This window comes from Symphalangus syndactylus, chromosome 3 (genome assembly GCF_028878055.3).
Source record: "Symphalangus syndactylus isolate Jambi chromosome 3, NHGRI_mSymSyn1-v2.1_pri, whole genome shotgun sequence".
Classification (NCBI taxonomy): Eukaryota; Metazoa; Chordata; class Mammalia; order Primates; family Hylobatidae; genus Symphalangus; species Symphalangus syndactylus.
The window spans coordinates 60,888,318-60,908,062 of NC_072425.2; the positions used below are offsets into that span (position 1 = coordinate 60,888,318).

The 19,745-nt window shown below is 43.8% G+C and overlaps 1 protein-coding gene and 1 non-coding gene across 4 annotated transcripts in view; one reads left to right on the forward strand and one right to left on the reverse strand.

The window, feature by feature from the left end:
• The window catches only part of FRMD3 (FERM domain containing 3), a 300,351-nt gene that overhangs the window by 92,334 nt on the left and 188,272 nt on the right, over window positions 1–19,745 (forward strand). The gene's annotated exons all lie outside the window — the stretch shown is intronic.
• Window positions 1,174–1,278, reverse strand: LOC129480000 (small nucleolar RNA U13). The gene has a single exon (XR_008656911.1). It is a non-coding gene; the product is annotated as a small nucleolar RNA U13 (small nucleolar RNA).

The window sequence follows — 19,745 nt, forward strand, 5'->3', positions numbered from 1 at the left end:
GGATGCTAAATTTTCATTAGAAATACTTGATCTGTATCTAGATTTTACAAAATTTACAGTTGACAAAGTAGATTAACATATCCCATATCCAAACCATTCTATCATATGTGATAGTGGCTACCCTATTGGACAGGGCAGAGTTAGAACTTATTCATAAATTTCTATGTTAGATTTTTTTAAATGATTCTAAGCATCTGTTTGTCAGTATGCTTTTGAGGAGATATAATAAAGTGTAGACATAGTCTTGCACTTGAGGACCTTATAAACTAATATAACAGATGTATATCTTGCACTGTGTGAAGTTAGTTTTTTGAATGAGTGTTTCAGCCCTTTTGATGGACTTAATTTTGAGAACTCAAATTAAGATCTGAGATTTAAGGTAATAAAATTTTAGGCCAGGTGCAGTGGCTTATGCCTGTAATCCCAGCACTTTGGGAGGTTGAGGCAGGCAGATCACTTGAGGCCAGGAGTTTGAGACCAGCCTGACCAATATGGCGAAACCCCATGTCTACTAAACAATACAAAAATTTACCAGGTGTGGTGGTGCATGCCTGTAATCCCAGCTACTCAAGAGGCTGAGGCACGAGAATTCCTCGAACCCAAGAGGTGGAGGCTGCAGTGAGCTGAGATTGCACCACTGCGCTCCAGCCTGGGTGACAGGGCGAGACCCTGTCTCAAAAAAAAAAAAAAAAAAAAAAAGGCAATAAAAATTGGGATAATTCTTTCACAAGTATTCTTAAGCTCCGGTTAAAAGATCTAAGAAGTAGGCCAGGTGTGGTGGCTCGCGACTGTATTCCTAGCACTTTGGGAGGTCGAGACAGGCGGATCATGAGGTCAGGAGATGGAGACCATCCTGGCTAACATGGTGAAACCCCGTCTCTACTAAAAATACAAAAAAATTAGCCGGGCGCGGTGGCGGGCGCCTGTAGTCCCAGCTACTCGGGAGGCTGAGGCAGGAGAATGGCATGAACCCGGGAGGTGGAGCTTGCAGTGAGCCGAGATCGCACCACTGCACTCCAGCCTGGGCGACGGAGCGAGACTCTGTCTCAAAAAAAAAAAAAAAAAAAAAAAAAAAAAATCGGAAGCATTAGTTCATACGGGGATGAGTAATTTAATTACTAAACATAAACCTGGAGGATTTGAAATTAGGCCAACTAATTTTTTTCTTTTTTACGTCAGATGATCCTGTGTCTATGTTGTAACAAGGTGTGAGGGAGGCACACCTCACACATGGGCTTGAGCACCCAATCACCATGCTTGTGAACTATACGAAGAGATCGGGCCAACTCATTCTGAGTATAGATTTGGTTCCAGATTTTTGACAGCTCCCATATCACACAGGAGGATATCAATAGTGTGTACATATGGAGCGTCTACCGCATCAAAGATTGAGTTAGCTAGAAGAGAACTGTTGGGGGAAGGCCACAGTTATTTGTTCCCCCATCAGCATGGCTGCTGGAAAGTTCTAAGAGCCCAGAAAAGGGGGCAAGGATTGATAGCTTGCCAGTCTCCTCCCTCTGTTGACATCTTGTTAAGAGGAATTAAGTCCTGGGACTTGGGGTTTATATAGGAAATGGAATTAGTTCTTCCTCTTAAACTCACAAACCACCAAGAATCTACTGGGGATCCTTGACAGTTATGAATAATTTACAGATGTCTATTATGAACTATTAAATTATTAAATAGTTATTAGTTATAATAGTTATCAATTGTTCAATTGTTAGATTATTAATAGTTGTTAGTAATTCATAAGCAGTTTTATCTATTAAGGTGAGAGGCAGAGAAGCGACCAAGTTCTGATTTGAGTGCTCTTGGCTGGGACTGGTCCTCTGGCCAGCTCATTTTGGGTGGGTGAGGGGATAATACTCTTCTCACCTCTCCCCTGACAGCTCCCACTTCACTTTCTTGCCTGGTCATACCTTCAACCTGATGTCACAGCACATCCTGTAACAAGCTAGCCACGGGTATTCTGTGAAAAATTCATGCCAGCATCCCTGTCAGGCTATTTGGCCCCAGGCTAAACTGCAGTGTGGCAGTGTCACCTGCACAGTGTTTTGCAGACAATCGCCTGGGTAGGTAATCATTGTTGCCCATTAAAATAAAGACGGAATGGGAGGGACTAGTCAATACTTCCGTGTGTGTGTGTGTGTGTGTGTGTGTGTGTGTGTGTGTGATGTATGTATTTGTGTGCTTGTGTGTGTGTGTGTGTGTGTGGAGTGGGGCAGTTTAACATTTCTATCTATTGCTCTTTTTTTTTTTTTAAATTTACCTGCTCCCAGCACTGATATCTATTGCTCTGAAAGGAAGTTAAAAAACTACCTTTTCTAATAAGTACATGTGTATTACGGAAAATACAATCTAACCTTGCCTAATCCTGCACCTCAGCATAATCACTGAAGTAGCATATTTCCCTTCACTGTTTAAAAACTCTTTATGAAAAATTCCACTGACTTGGCTAAAAAAAAGTGTATTTTGTTTTTGTCATAAAAACAAATTGCTCATGATTTAGGGAACTCGTGTTCGTTGCTCTCGGGTTGAAGGTAATTTTGCAGTGGATTGCTGATGCCTCAGAGCACCTATACATACTTCACATTTGGGAACTTATTAAACGGACATTCATTAAAGCCTCATTTCCTACATTTTATTCATTCAGAAAGATCACCCTTCTTCCAGTTTGGAATAGTGTGTTTCTCACACTGCTCCAACTTTGAGTTACTCCATCAGTGCAGGCCCTCGCGTGTCCCCGCTGCTGCTCTGGCACTTGGCTTGCAGCACTGTATTTTTCTAGAGAGTTTAACAGTTTTGTTTTCCCTGCCCAGACTTTGTGGTTGCCCAACAATACCTGGTGCGAGTGGCATGGAGACTCCAGCCCTGCCATCTTCCTGGAGTCCCTTTCCAGGGAGCTGAGGGTCTTTGTTCCAGGCTGCCACGTGGGGACTCTGCTATTCCAAAGAGGAGGAGGAAGAAGGCTGATAATATGCATTTTGTCTTTCACTGCCTTTTGGGCAACAGTCTTGGAATGAAAACACTAAAAACAGATGTAAAAACTGAGGGTGACAGTTGGGATCTCATTAACTTAGTGGCTGTCACAGTATATCCAGGAAATAGGCTTGTGTGCATGCGGCTGTGTCTGAGAAGCTGGAACTGCACGTGTGTGTGTGTGTGTGCGTCTGTGTGTGTGTGTGTGTGTGTGCATACGCACGGGTGCACACATACACATGCCTGTGCTCCTGGAGGTGGGGCAGGCATTCTAGGCTTTGCCATATAATTTTCTTGCTTAAGCTTTAAAAAACTGTCAGTTGGGTGGCAGCAGGCTTGGTTATTTTTTTTTACGGGTGCTTCTGTAAATATCTTTAAATTTTATCTTGGGCTTTTTAGAGGGGCATTCAATGTGAAGAATAAACAGATTATGGCTTTACCTTTTTTAAAAAACAGTTATTGAGGCATGAAATGCACCCAGTTAAGTGCCTCAGGTGCACTCTCTTAATTGAACAGCTGGATCAACATGAGAGTATTTCCATACATTACAGGGTACAGTGCCTCAATTTGATCATTTTGAAAATACATGAGTTTCCAGTCTTAACATACCACCTTTCCTTACCCTCAGTCCAAATTTCAATTCCTGAATCTTCATAGGAGCTTCTGGGATCAAGTCCATCACTTGGTTATAATGTCCAATCAACAAACATGAGTCTAGAGCTGAGATGCCCCTGCATCTATTTTCACCTCTGGCAAAGCTGAGCTTGGCAAACTGTGCAATGCCACAGACATCAGAAGGGCCTGAGCAGGGGTGCATCTGTGGCCTGAAGGTTCTCAGAGTGGGAGCCAGAGGCCTGGGTTCTGGACCCAGCTCTGTCACTAGCCTGCAGAAACCTCACTGTGATTTCTGAAGTCGTGTCCTCCAATTTGATGGCATTATGCTTCTGATGAAAATATGGCTCTTCATGTAAATACAATAAACCCCATGACCTCAGAGTTCAACCGGGAAGCTTACGTGATCCCAGGACCAGACCAGATGTCCTTCTTCTAAAAGATATTTTACAGCTGTTCACTGGCCTCATTCTGTCTTCCCGGAGGCAGTGGGCAGGCCTCTCAGCAGACCAGATGGAAGCTTGTAGAGCTGTTCAGAGTTCTGTGTTAGGTTTTCAAAATTGTAAAATGTGGATAATAACATTACTTTCTCCATGGGCTGTTGGTGCGACATACCGGAGTCCGGACTGGTGGGGCAATCATTTTGATTTGGTGGTCCTCTCTCGCCTTCCTTTTTTGTTAAATAATTTGAATATCATCCCTAGCCCCTGAGAGCTTCCAGTGAGACCCCTAGGACATCCCCTCCATGAATGCTCTTTTCCTTCCTTATCTCCTTGCCCTCTGCAATGGCTCAGCAAGCTGTCCACTCCTCAAACACAGCATGTTTCATACAGATAAGACCCCCAAGGCCCATTTTGCTACATCACAGTGAGCTGAGCAAGGCCACAGGCTGAAGGAGGCCTGGGAATTTGCAATGAGGTTGCTGTCTAGGTGTGCTCTGACTTGACTTCTTCCAACCGTACCAATAAAGCTGAAAAGAATTCGAAGACGTAACTGTTGGTCACTGCTCTCCCCACTGCTGCCAAGGTAACGTGAAATTCGTGGAGGCTAGAGGCTTTGAAGGTTTGGCTAGCTTAAATCATCTTAGCAAAAGCAGACTGGAAGCTTGAAAATCAGATCTGCTTTCAAGCATTTTTTTTCCCGCTCTGTGGTCTTAGGGAGGGGAATAGAGAGTGGCTCACAGGCCTTGATTTTCCTGAGTAATTGTTTCTCTTCTGAGATACAGTGGAGCTTTGGAAACCGAGCTGGTGCTGACTTGCTACCTGTATTGGTCACCCCTGGAAGACTGCAGATGCACCTCCATTTTCCCTCCCTACCTTGCTAAGGCTACCACTTGCCCGGTGCCACCTGAGGACTTACCGCTGCTCTGCTGGGTTAGGCTCTGCTGCCATGGGACTATATTCAACCTCAGCAGTAGGGTAGTCCTCATGGAATCATAGCTGTGTGATGCCATGATAGGGTTGGGATGGGCCATATGTGCTGTTGCTCTTCACCTCTGTGCAGATGGGGCCAGGAGTGAGACAATAGGGAGTGGTAGGGACTGTGGCAGAGGTGGGTATGCCCCATCAAATATTATAATATTTGAAGTAGGTAATATACTGTTTCTTAGAGAAGTGTATTTAAGAATGCCTATAGGAAGATTAGAAAGGCATGAAGGATGCAGCAGGGGAAGTAATGTTGAAATTGGACTCACACACTGAAGCACCAACTTTAGGTACTTAAACTAACAAAGAAAAGAAGAGAAGCAAAACAGATCTACATCTGGCATTGTATTTAGTTTGGGGCATGGAGCACTTGCGACTTCCAGTAGAGTCTTAAGAGAAAAAGACACATTTATGGAGCACCTGTTATGTGCCAGATAATGCATTGGCATTTTAATAAATAATACCTCATTTAATTCTCACAGCAGTCCTGTGAACTGGGTCTCTTACTCTTATTTTTTAAATTAAGAAACTTGGGCACAATGAGGACAAATATTTTATTTGAGGTGACTCAGCCAGAACATGGTGGTGTTAGGATTTGACATCCTGACTTCTGTCTTTTAGTTCAGGAGCTCCTACCCTGTGCTGGAAAATCTATTGCTGGATTTTCTGGCCTGTGTGCCCTCTCTCGTCTCCTCCATTGCCGATGGTGACAAGTGCCCTCCCTGGGCCTGTCTGCCTGCTCTGGGCTGACCCTTGACCTCCTGTGCTTCAGGCTGTCATCAGTGGCCAGGATCGCTGCCAATTCTGACTGCAGGTCCCCTCACTGCCCCCATGACAGAGCTCACCTGAGCCATCACAGTACCTTGGGCCTACGGCTGGCCCGCATCCAGCCTGGCTCCTCTGAAAGGTCTGATTGCCTATTGTGTCTCATCAAGGTTTGGATTTATCTCTGGTTGGTGCTGGCTAGGGCCCCTGTCCCACACAGGGCCACACTGGATGGGAGGGCAGTTTCCCTGCTGTCATTGCAGGAGCTCCTCAAACATGGGGACTTAGAAACCCTGATCTGGCCGGGCGCGGTGGCTCACGCCTGTAATCCCAGCACTTTGGGAGGCCGAGGTGGGCAGATCGCAAGGTCAGGAGTGTGAGACCAGCCTAGCCAACATGATGAAACCCTGTCTCTACTAAAAATACAAAAAATTAGCTGTGCGTGATGGCTCATGCCTGTAATCCCAGCTACTCGGGAGGCTGAGGCAGGAGAATCGCTTGAACCAGGGAGGCGGAGCTTGCAGTGAGCGGAGATGGTGCCACTGCAGTCAAGCCTGGGTGACAAGGCAAGACTCTATCTCAAACAAAACAAAACAAAAGAAAAACCCTGATCTGCTGTCTGTGAGGAGGAGGGCTTTGAGGTTGATGAGTGGTGTGGGAGGAAGGTGTAATTCGTTGTTGAGAGTTGTATTTTCTTCTCATTTCACATATACTCGATTATAAATAAATTAGAACACTTAGAATCAGTAAATTTAGCACCCCATACTCAAGTGCCCCAGAAACACTTTCATATATGCAGAGTAAATGAGGAAGAATTGGTGTAAAGTACAAGAAAAAGACTTTCCTACTTGGCAAATCTTTTCTTTTCTACTTGGCAAATCTCATCTTTTCTTCCATGTGGACGTTGCAGCAGACAGAAGTTTCCTTTTTTTTTGTTTGTTTTTGAGACAGAGTCTTGCTCTGTCGCCCAGGCTGGAGTGCAGTGTCGCGATCTCGGCTCACTGCAAGCTCCGCCTCCTGGGTTCACGCCATTCTCCTGCCTCAGCCTCCCAAATAGCTGGGACTACAGGTGCCCACCACCGTGCCCGGCTAATTTTTTGCATTTTTAGTAGAGGCGGGGTTTCACCGTGTTAGCCAGGATGGTCTTGATCTCCTGACCTTGTTATCCGCCCGCCTCGGCCTCCCAAAGTGCTGGGATTACAGGCGTGAGCCAACGTGTCCGGCCAACAGAGGTTTTCATTTTCAAGTGTCAGTTATAGTTTTGTTTGGAGACCTGTTAGGGTTACCCAAAGGCAGACTGTGTGGTATGAAGGCTGCTGGGCTCTGGCAGAAGGGCTGCTGGAATCAGATCTCACACACTCCGTCTCCCCGCAAGCTCGAGGCCGGGGGCTGCCTGGCTGTTCTTTCTTGCTGTTGTGCTGCATACACACGATATGGATACGGCTCAGATTGGCCCTACGACCATGTTCTAGTGGAAGGGATCTGTGTTTTTGTCTTCCCTCTGCCACTGAATAGTTGTGTACTCTTGGGACAAGTGACTAACCTCTCTGAGCTGCAGTTCTCATATTTATGGAATAAGGAGAATAACAGAAACATACAGGGTCATTTTGAAGGTTAAATGAGATAATATCTGAAGAGAGCTCCTTGTGAACTCTGAAATGCTGTGAAGTGCTGGCTACTATACACAGCAAGCCCTCATCACAGACTCTTGGGCTTTGGTTTGGATGTTTATTCCAAATTGTGAAGTAGGTAGAGTGAATTCTGTTCTCACCCTTTTTCTTGTATCGAGTAGCCTTTTCACTTACAAGCTTGCTTGTCTCAGAAAAGCAATTCCTCAAAGTGCAAACATTCCTAATCCTCAAACATTCCTTAAATCTTTCATCAAACTCAATTGTCCTTTCTCTTAGTGTCTATTTTCCTAAATCCACACCTGTGCTTAGCTATGTATGATTAAACAAGATCATAATAAACTTATTTGCAAGGATAAATAAGGAGGCATCCTTCCTAAGTATATTTGCTTTACTCCTAAGAATAGGAGAAAGCCAGTTTTGCTAGATGAATGAATTTAAAATGTGAGCTGTCATGCAGCTGAGACTAGAGTGTGGTGGGAAAAAGAGAGGCCCCTTCCGGTGCCCTTTGGAGCATATCTTCTGGATGGCATGCCTCTGGTGTGGCTGCTGTCAGCCAGCAGTATCTTATTTATTTATTTATTTATTTATCTATTTATTTATTTATTTATTTTTGAGATAGGGTCTAGCTCTGTCACCCAGGCTGGAGTGCAGTGGTGTGATCTCGGCTCACTGCAACCTCCACCTCCTGGGTTCAAGCACCTGCCACCACACCCAGCTAAATTTTGTATTTTTAGTAGAGACGGGGTTTCACCATGTTGGCTAGGCTAGTCTTGAACTCCTGACTTCAAGTGATCTGACCTCTTTGGCCTCCCAAAGCATTGGGATTACAGGCGTGAGCCACTGTGCTCAGCCTTATTAATTTATATCTAATAGATTTTACATAGGATTTGAGTTGGCTAATAGGTGGTGCCCAGTAAAGTCTTAAGAAATAATACAAGATAAGAATAAGGGTAAATATAAAGTAAATGAAACGTTGAGACTATGGGAAAGAGCCAACCGCAGGTATTGAGGCTGTATAACTTGGCATAGTTGTTGCAGGATCATGCATTTGGCTTTGAACTTCCTGGAAGCAACTTGAAAAGGGAAATGTAATTTATCCATGAGAGAGAAAATCCATCAGTTCCCATGGAAGACAAGGATTTCTCAGTCTTAACTCCAACTTGGGGCTGCACAAGAAAATAGATGATGGAATCAACAGCACCCTGAAGAGCATCTTACAGCAAAAGCAGAAGCAAATTTTTAGCCTGTTGTTGCTTTTCAGGTTCTTGCTTAAAGCTGAGGGCATAGGACCTCTAGAACCTGGTGTTGGTGGTAGCCTGGTAGGTGATCACTTTGGGTCAATGTGATTCAAGTACACAGCATTCTGTGGCCATTTTGGTCCTGTTTCGGGACAGGGAGAACTAATTTCACTTCTGCAGAGCCAAAGGAAACATGATTTTTGAAGGAAACTCCAAAGATAGCACACATGCTTTCTATTTTGCCTAGAAAGATTTGAAGAGGAGGAGACTTAGCTTATTCCTGGCATGAATTTTCCAAGGCAATCTGGGCAGCCCCGACTGTCTGAGATAATCACCAGCCATTACTAGGGATGTGGGAACCAAGCCAGAACTAAGCTTGGTTTTATGTGTAAAAATGGCCACTTTGGGAAAGGGCGGGGTCAGGGAGGTCATTGGCTGGTCAGGAGGAGCTTGGCTGGGCCTGGCTCTGAGCCCAGGTCTAGCCCCCATCTCCCATGTGAACAGGTCTAATGGCCCTGCTTCTGGGTCTCCCTGTCTTGTGCTGGAGTCATGTTTGTCATCACAGGCCCACTGTGGCTACAGTTGCCTGTTCACAATGTTGAAGGAACATCATCAGCACTAAGTGTGAAGTAGATTTTTTTTTTTGTGCATTAATTGTAGCATTTGAACATGTTAAAAAGGAAGCAAAAATAAAAGAAATATAATTATAGTGACTGAATGACCCTTGTTTATTCTGGAAGCAATACATGCAAATATTGAAAAAATTTAAAAAGAGCGCAGTGGTCTCCTTCCATGATTTTGAAAAATATCTAGTGTTTCCTGCTTGCCAAAGAAACATACTCTCACCACAATGAGATGCCATGTCACACCAGTTGGAATGGCGATCATTAAAAAGTCAGGAAACAACAGGTGCTGGAGAGGATGTGGAGAAATAGGAACGCTTTTACACTGTTGGTGGGAGTGTAGACTACTTCAACCATTGTGGGGGACAGTGTGGCGATTCCTTGAGGATCTGGAACTAGAGATACCATTTGACCCAGTGATCCCATTACTGAGTATATACCCAAAGGATTATAAATCATGCTACTATAAAGACACATGCACATGTATGTTTATTGCGGCACTATTCACAATAGCAAAGACTTGGAACCAACCCAAATGTCCATCAGTGATATACTGGATTAAGAAAATGTGGCACATATGCACCATGGAATGCTACGCAGCCATAAAAAAGGATGAGTTCATGTCCTTTGTAGTGACATGGGTGAAGCTGGAAACCATCATTCTGAGCAAACTATCGCAAGGATGGAAAACCAAACACCGCACGTTCTCACTCATAGGTGGGAATTGAACAATGAGAACACTTCGACACAGGGCGGGGAACATCACACACCAGGGAGTGTGGGGGTAGGGGAGGGATAGCATTAGGAGAAATACCTAATGTAAATGATGAGTTAATGGGTGCTGCAAACCAACATGGCACATGTATACATATGTAACAAACCTGCACATTGTGCATATGTACCCTAGAACTTAAAGTATAATAAAAAAAGAAACATACTCTCACCAGACACAATACAAAAAAAGTGAAAGATAATAAGAATCATTTATGATTCCCCATACAGTGATATTCACTGCTAACATTTCCTTCCACTATTTCTATATTTATATCTATACATACACATCTAAGGCCATATGTATTTTTATGTTGACATTCATATCTCCATAGATTAATGAAAAGTTTAGTATGAACATGAAGACATCTTGCAGAAGTCTTTTTATGGCTACTGAAGACTTTTGGTTTAGAAGGAATATCAAAGCATTTGGAAAAAGGTAGAAATGTGAAAGGAACAGAATGAGATGGGGAGGAGAGGGGGAGATGAAAGGGAGGTAACACACACAGGATGTATATGGTCTGGGGTCGGGGGTGGGGTGGTGGTGGAGGGGGAATGTACCCAGGATTCAGTGGGCAGGCTCAGGAGTCAGACAGATCCGATTTTACACGTTGGCTTTCCTCCCTATTAGTTTAGAACCTTACTTTTCTCCTGTGTAAGTTCCATATGTAATCTCAGCACTTTGGGAGGCCGAGGTGGGTGGATCACTTGAGGTCAGGAGTTGGAGACCAGCCTGGCCAACATGGTGAAACCCCGTCTGTACTAAAAATACAAAAATTAGCTGGGTGTGGTGGTGTACACCTGTAGTCTCAGTTACTTGGGAGGCGGAGGCAGGAGAATTGCTTGAACCCAGGAGGTGGAGGCTGCAGTGAGCTGAGATCGCACCACTGCACTCCAGCCTGGGCAACAGAGCAAGACTCTGTCTCAAAAAAAAAAAAAAAAAAAAAAAAAAAAGATCTGTATAAACCACCCTTTATGTGGTTTTTGTAAGGACTTAAAGATTGAATGTACACAAAGCTCTTACATCTGGCACTAGTAGACTCTCAGCAATGGTAGCTGTTATTGTCACTGTTATTCCAAATCTGAGCAAACTGAGTCTCAGAGAGGGTGATGCATCTAAGATCACTCGGCTAGTAAGTGGTAAAGACAGGATTTGAATTCTATCAATTTGAAAGATGTGTCGGGCTTTGGTGCTCACGTTCTTTATGCTGTACTAGGTCAATGCCAAAGGAAACAGATTATATTTATTCAGTAGTCCAACATATTTCATTTTCTACCTAAAATGTCTGTAAAGAAATGGATGCTGGTGCTTTGGAGTTCATACTGGCCTTTTTCTGGCAGTTTCAAGGAAAGCAAAGGATTCTGTTCTCTGTTTGTATGTAAAGCCAGGAAGAAAACATACCTCTCTTTCTGTCGTGGCATCTAAAGCTGGTGGCATCTGCAGATAACAATCGAGGGAGGGTTAATGTGTGTGTTTGTTTTTGCCCAGGAAAATGGCAATGAATTTCATGCTTGGGGGTGCTGCCTACTATTTAGCAATGAGGCTTTTTTCCACTAGATTAGGAAACAGATGTTTTCTAGTCCATTGAGGAGCTTTAAATGCTGGAATACTTAAGAGTAATTTTCCAGGGCTGTTGACCTCGATTCTTGGATTATGATCATTCTGGCTGGGGTCCAGTGCCCTCGAGCTTTTAATCTGTAGAGACTCTTTTGTGTATTTATCTACTTGGCTCAATGTGACCTTTTAAATCCTTAATTCATGGAGGCATCGTTTAGATCCAGGAGCTGAGATTATTTATTTTTTCTCCTTTTAAGTCTAAATAACTAATGTGTCAGGATCCTCGACTAGTGAATTGCCTTGGGATCAACCTTGGGATCCGTTCAGTCAGAATCTGACTTCTCAAGCATTCCCACATTCTTTTCAAAGGTGACATTTTGAAATAACAAAAGCAAAATTCACATTATCTAGACTTCACTGGGTACTTAGTCTCTCGGTCAGCAGGGGATAGGTGATGCTGCAGGGACCAGAACCCCTCACAGCTCAGTAGCCGCATAGAACATTGATTTTCTTGCTCGGGCTGTAATGTCCCATGAGGGTCTGTTGGGGCATTCTTCTGATTGTGGTCACATGGTGACCGTGAATGGAGGCTTTATCTTGCATGTTACCATGACCACCACAGTAGAGGGAAGGGTGTGTGGTGAATCTCTCATTGGCTCTTTAAGCTTCATTGGCCGAAACAAGTCTCATGGCCAAGACCTACTGCAAATGGAGCTGGAAAGTACAATTCCATCCTGTGCCTGAAGGAGAGGAGAACCAGAATGCAGCCCTAATGGCCCCCACACCTCCTGGCATCAGACTCTGCGTTACATGCCTCACATACACCATCTGTAATCTTTACCTCAATTATGCAAGGCACAGGCCCCTATTCCTATCTGATAGATAAGAAAATGGATTCAGAGAGGTCAGGTGAATTGCCCATAGAAACACAAGGCTCAGATTGGAATCCAGTCTGTCTGCTAACAAAATGAGTGTGCTTCCCTCTCTGTTTTACTGCCTTTGATAGCGTAGGTGTTCCCTTTCTTCCCCAACTGAACAAATGAAGAATTGGATAGTAATGTTGCCCCTCGTCCTGTGATCATTTTTTATGCAGTGTTGTATATTGCCCTGGAGGCTGGGGGTGACAATTGCTGATGGCCCCGTGGGAGTGGTCCAGCTGGGAGCCGATCTATTGAGTCATGTCTTTAGAGATATGATATGGACAGTCCAGAGGCCAGAAGTGATGGAAGAAGAATGAGGGATCCACTGGACCAGTCAGAAACTGGACCATTGCTCTCTTTGGGCATTGGATTATGGGGACTACCACATGACTATTATACTGATCACTGATGTATTGATTACATTTGTATTTACAAGGGGAGCTTTGTGTTCTATTAATCTAAATGACAGTTTGGTCCAATAAGTGCCTTGAACATGACTTGGATTTCAGAATTAGAGTATAGGTGAAGTGCTCTTCTGACCTTAGAAATGACCCAGGCATAGGACCACTGGCTACAAAGAAATTGGGTCTGGTTTCCTCTGCTGGTAGAAACCAGAGAATCCTCTTGGGCAGCAGTCTGCACCAACAAACTTACTGATGCCCAAGACTTCTTCTGGTTTTTGTAATGGCTGTTGTCAGGGAGGTAGTGCCACCAAGCTGGAAGTGTGTGTTTTGAGACCTTGAGAGGGATCTTGGAAAGCAGTTTCCTGCTTGAAAAAATCCTGAATATAATGAAATATATTTAATATAGATTAGTATTATATCTAATATTTCTACCAGTTTCTCCTTATTTTATTTTATAACTGCTAGCATTATCTTTGTTTACTTACTGCTTACTGCTAACTTACTGTCACTCACTGGCTAAATATCTTCTGATGGCTTGTCATTGCCCACAGGGAAAGTTTAAACACTTTGGGCAAGGCACTTAGCTCTTTGTGATCTTGTCTGTATCTACTAATAAAAAAATCATAATATGTATCTAATGATGTGTTCAGGACGTTTCTGCACAACAGAGAACCCATTTTCAACTGCCTGCCAAATAGGAAGTGAGAATTTCTGCTAAAATGGGGTTTCATCTTTCCTCTCCACTCAGCAATGTGCTGCTGCTGCATAAAGAAGCCAACTACAAGAAAGATGGCGGACATAGAAGGGTCACATTAGGCGGACAGGTGCTTTGGTGTTCTGTACCCATCCAATTGGCTGTAACCAGTGAAGACTGAATGCTTTCCCTGGCCCACTGCAAGCCACCAGTAGGCTCCTCAGAGCAAACCAGATGTGAAGAAGAAATGTTCCATGTGGTAACTGAGAGAAAAGGCTCCAGACTCAGTCATTATAGAGAGCTTCCCTTGGCCATTGGTCATGGGTTGTTACCATGTGCTCAAGGATGAAGAATTAGAAACCAATGTCCTAACTCTCTCTGGAGCCTGTATGGACCCTATTCATTTATGGACATTAAATGTTTTATGGCTTTCATGGCCCAAACAATATTTAACTATGTTCATCAAGTGTTAAGTGAAAGATAAATTATTATATGTAGTTTCCTGGGCTGGGTGTGGCCCCCATTTGGTGATGAGTATCAAGACTCTGGGACTCAGAATAGGCATGTCCAGGTGAGCAGTGTCCCCTCACAGATGCCTTTTTAAAGGAACTTCACATGTGTATGGAGGTGCAGCTCCTGCAAAAGAGGTGAGGGTTTTCAGGCCTCTCCTTCCTTCCTCCAGAAGGGTTTTCTTTCTCTGGAGAGAGACCTACTGCAGCCATTCATTTTGTGGGAGGAAGGCTATGCTGAGACGCAGCACAGAGGCAGGAACAACTTCTCATGGCCCTCTCAGCTGTGGGACGCACAGAACATACACAGCAGGAAAGACTATTTCTACCTATTGCACCCAGCGAGGTTGTTTGGCCTAATTTAGGGGCTGTGCCCTGGGTCAGATCTGATCATACATCTGTGTGGAGAAAATATTCTCTTTGCTGGGTGCAGTGGCTCACACCTGTAATCTCAGCACTTTGGGAGGCAGAGGCGGGTGGATCACCTGAGGTCAGGAGTTTAAGAACAGCTTGGCCAATATGGTGAAACCCTGTCTCTACTAAAAATACAAAAATTAGCTGGGCATGGTGACAGGCACCTGTAATTCCAGCTACTCGGGAGGCTGAGGCAAGAGAATGGCTTGTGGTGAGCCAAGATTGTGCCATTGCACTCCAGCCTGGGCGAGAGAGTAAGACTCCATCTCAAAAAAAAAAAAAAAAAAAAAAAAAAAAAAATACTCTCTTCTGAGACAGGTAGAGTGGGTAGAAAGAAAGAGTTTGTGACTCCCCCTAAATACCATGTCAAGACCTATTTAGGACATCATCCGTAAGTGACAAGTATGATTTTCTCCAAACAGTTGGTGTTTATTTCAGCAATTTAAAAGCTGGAACTTCTGGGTTCTGTTTCTTTGGAGTAATGTTATATTCACTTCACTACCCCATATTTTTGTGGCTTGCTTCAGAAAATACATTTTCTTTTCTTTTTTTGGGGAAAATCCAATAAGGTATTTCCTTGAGTCAGATCCTTTCTTGGTATGCTTAATAGTAATTTAGCAGAAATTTTTAGCCTTTTCCTGGCACTTCCAGCCTCCCTGGGAGTCTGCTTATAGCACCAGAACAGCCGGTGTGTGGGAGGGGAGGCTGATTCTGCAAAACTGAACGTGTTTCCCGCACGTGCCCTCACATGCCCCCTTCTCTCTTTTTATCCCGCGCTCTCTTTTGTGCTCTTGAGGATCCCCCTGCTTCACTTGCTTAGCTTTGCACTGTCACTGCCAGTGACACGCATGTTCTTCTAAAATGACAAATCTCATACAAACTTTATGTCCTGGAGCAAAAGAGAAATCAAGTACTGGGATCAGGAAGGTGCACATGTGTCCCGTCTCTCTTTTCTTTGTATTTTGTTCTACTTCCATGGAAGACCCACATCTGTGTGCCTGGTTTATAGGCTGAATCTCAGCTGGGTCAGAATGGTGGAATCCACTTGGTATTGGTTGGAGGAAGAAGCACTGTAACTGTGGTCAGTAATGATGGATTAGTGACAACTATATGAGCCAAATGGAACCTTCCTAGGCTTCGTGATATTTTGGAACTAATTTTAAAGCTCAGACATCAGTGGCAAGACAGGGAGATAGGTGGACTAAATGATAAAGAAAATCTCAAGGTATAATTTTCAATAAACTAAAAGTATGACTCTCATACAAATATAGAATGAGCATGAGTCAAAAATTTATTTAACTCATCAATGAGGGAACTAGCAGGAATGGCAAAGCTGGTTTATGATAAGTCTGTATAGTCAATGAAACTAAACAATGCTGAGATAAAATTTGCTGAGACACAGCTGAGGTATATAATGGACATAAGGTGATAAAACCATAAATGTTGAGTTGCTTCCTCTATAGGACAGAAATTATTTGCAACTTACCAATCTTCTATAAGTTAGCATCTAATTTTACAGTCTAGACCCTAAAGATGAGCAAATATTAAGTCGAGCCAAGTTTCCTCCCTAAAGCATCAGGTGACCCTTATGTGGCTTTGATAGACAAGACTCTGTGTCACCTTGGAAGAGCACCTCATTGTCTTTTTGCCTTATTTCCAAATTTTGGATTTTACATGGTGGAGCCATCGCAGATGAGGTTGCTGTGGTCAACATCTGAACAGTTTTCTGTTGTCTTGGCTGATGTTTACTCTGAAGAGATATATTTCAGGGGCATCTGTAGCTTGGGCACTGCTTCCATTTTGCTCTCACCTCTTTCTTTCTAGGGAGTATGTTGTGACTGTTTTCAGGGATATGGCTCCTAGGTAAACCATCTGGATTGATATTCTTTTCCTGTCTAGCTGTCTTGTTTTTTTTTTTTTCCCCCGTGGTCCAGGTTGGAAAACTTCAGCCACAGAGTAAAAATGTATATCTTTAAATGGAATGGTTATTTTTGGGATGGCATAATTTAAAAGCAAAATTGTATTTTTGTTTAGGTCCAGGACAGAGTGTTAAATGAATCCGGTGAAGTAACTGGTTTCAATATAAGAAATGACTCTTTTATCTTTAAGTTTATAAGCAACATTTTTTTTGAATTGCAATGTTTCAAATGATCTCTTTATTGCTTCCTGAAGCAAGATTTTCTTTGCTAGTTGATCTCTTGTGCATGCAGACACACAGACACACACATACACACACACATCTTATTAATTTAAATTTTGCAAAGGAAAAATGTATGATTAATTTGGACACACTAGATTCTTATTTAGTAAAAAGCTAAAAATAGCAAAGCCCTTTGAGCCCTTTGTAAAGCCTGCCGTGCAGACAGTTTTATGTGTCAATGACTTTATTTAATTATGTTTCAGGAGCTATGATTTGACCCTCAGTGTGAGAGAACAACAAATGGTTTTAATGGATTTCCACGGACATTTCTTTCTTTTGGAGCTGCTTTATCTCAAGGTGGATGCTGCAAAGTCAGAGTCCAAGATCAGAATCTCAGGAGAGGGATTGCTGGGATGGGGATAGGGTGAGCTGGAGTAAGAGTGAAGGTAGGACTGTGGGTAGAGAGAATCAGTGTTGTGTGGGGCTGCTAGGGAGGCTTTGATGCACCAGAATTTTCCTGCTTCTGATTCCTGAACATATGCATATTCTGGGTTCTCTTTTATAAATAATTGGTTTGTGGGGATTTAACTTTTGTCTCAAGCCAAATCAAGGTTCTGGGGATTTTTGAGTGGCATATCCTGATCCAATTTCTCTCTATTGTGGTCTTAGGACCATGTTAAAGTCACTGGGGCAGAGGGTTGATAGAAAAAGGTATATTCTTGGTTTCCACCTCGTATTTACTGAATCAGAATCTGGGGATGGGTTAGGGAATCTCCATTTGAAACAAGCCCCTAAAAACATGTCAATTTTAAACGAAGTCATTCTTAAATCGCCAAAATGGATTTGTCTTAATTCTAACGCCCCTTGCCCCTCAAACCCAAATACAACTGGAACAAAACAACAGGTTCTTTCATTGCAATCAACATGGCTTCTTGTTAAGCTATCCAGGTTAAAATAATTCATACCAAGAAGTAACTGGCTAAAAGACAGCCTTCTCGGTGGTGGCTGTGGTTTAGGGAAGGACTCTGTGCCTTCTCAACGACGGCTGTGGTTTAGGGTAGGACTCTGCCACTCCAGATGATTCCCCAGTGAGGCCAGTGGTCAGGGAGCTCTTGATCTGGAACCTTGAGCACTCCTTGCTGGCTTTCTGGTTTGTGGTGGCTTTAGAGCTCCCTTTTGAAAGGCACAAATTTTCTCTTAAGCAGGATACCTGATTTCATGAGATCCTCCCTTTTCCAAACTAGGATGGACCAAAGGATCTGCCAGGTGGGCCTGGATATTTGAATTCAGAAGCACACTGCACACTGTGTGTTGACTAAGAGGAAATCAAATGGAAGTCCATGTGTGTAGCAGAGTGGTTCCAGTTTCCATAAGGGCGGCTGCAGAGCTGGAGAAACACTGAGCAAGGAACACTAAATAAGGGGTTCCAGCCCGGTGTGGTGGCTCACGCCTGTAATCCCAGCACTTTGGGAGGCCGAGGCAGGCGGATTGCTTGAGCTCAGGAGTTCGAGACCAGCCTGACCAACATGGTGAAACCCCATCTCTACAGAAAAAACCGCAAAAATTAGCCTGCTGTGGTGGTGTGTGCTTGTGGTCCGCTACTCAGGAGGCTGAGGCAGGAGAATCACTTGAACCCAGGAGGCAGAGGCTGCAGTGAGCCGAAATCGTGCCACTGCACTCCAGCCTGGGTGACAGAGCCAGACCCTGTCTCAAAAAAAAAAAAAAAAGAAAAAAAAAAGCAGAAGGGTGGGGGAGGGGAGGGATTCAGATGTTGGCATCTTCTGTTAATTGTAGTTTCCTCTTTAAAGGGGAGGCCATACATTTCTGACCATGTTACAACACTTCTTTTCTCCTTGACCTCCACTGGAAACCATAAGAATCCCGAGGCTTTAAGACATTGGGAAAGGACTGTTGATAAGCATGGGCTGTGTCTCCTTTGGTTTGAGCTAGTTTGCTTTTAAAAGCTTGTTAAAATGACTTAATGATTCAGAAAACCCATTGTTCTACTGCTGGGTAAGCAGGAAGGGATAGGTGAGTTTAGGTTTATTGGGCTTGTGAGTGCCATGGGCCAGGTAGGCTGCTGGGAGCTTCGTGTGCTTGTTTAGTGTTGGACATTTGTCCCCATTCACAGTCAAGGAAACCAAGGTTCAGAGAGCCAAGTGGCTTTTCCCAGGTGACATAACCAGGAAGGGCCAGGGCCAGGGCCAGGGCCAGGATGTGAACTGAAGTCCCCCTGTGTCTAACTCCACTGCGTTGCAGAACAGGCCACATTCTTTTTCTTCTGCCCTGTGGAGACCATGGCACAACCTCCTAAAAGTGACCTCAAACTCCATCGGAGGCTCAGAGGACTGAGAGTCCAGTGGTCAAGGTACACCTAGCCAGGAACAATCTTTATTTTTTAGTTTGGGGAGAATTTGATATTTACTAAGCAAATTGCCAAGCCTGCAAGCTTGAGGAAGGAAGTTTATGAAGAAATACTGTGCCTCCCTGCAGATGTCTTTCAGGCTTAGAGCCCCAGACAGGAAGCCCTCTGCTGCCCTAAAGAGGAGGTGGTCAAGAGGGAATTTGCAGAATAGAGCAAGATGGTGACTTTTGACACAAGTCCTTTAAGGCAGGGGTCACCAACCCCTGGGCCACAGACCAGTAGGAACCGGGCTGCACAGCAGGAGGTGAGTGGTGGGTGATCAAGTGAAGCTTCATCTGTATTAAAAGCCACTCTCCATAGCTGGCATTACCACCTGAGCTCTGCCACCTGTCAGATCAGTGGTGACATTAGATTCTCATAGGGGTGCAGACCATATTGTGAACTGTGCATGCAAGGGATCTAGGTTGCACACTCCCTATGAGAATCTAATGCCTGATGATCTGTCACTGTCTCCCATCACCCTCAGATTGGATTGTCTAGTTGCAGGAAAACAAGCTCAGGGCTCCCACTGATTCTACATTGTGGTAAGTTGTATAATTATTTCATTATGTATTACAATGTAATAATAATAGAAATAAAGTGCACAATAAATGTGATGTGCTTGAGTCATCCTGAAACCACCCCACTTCCACCTTGAT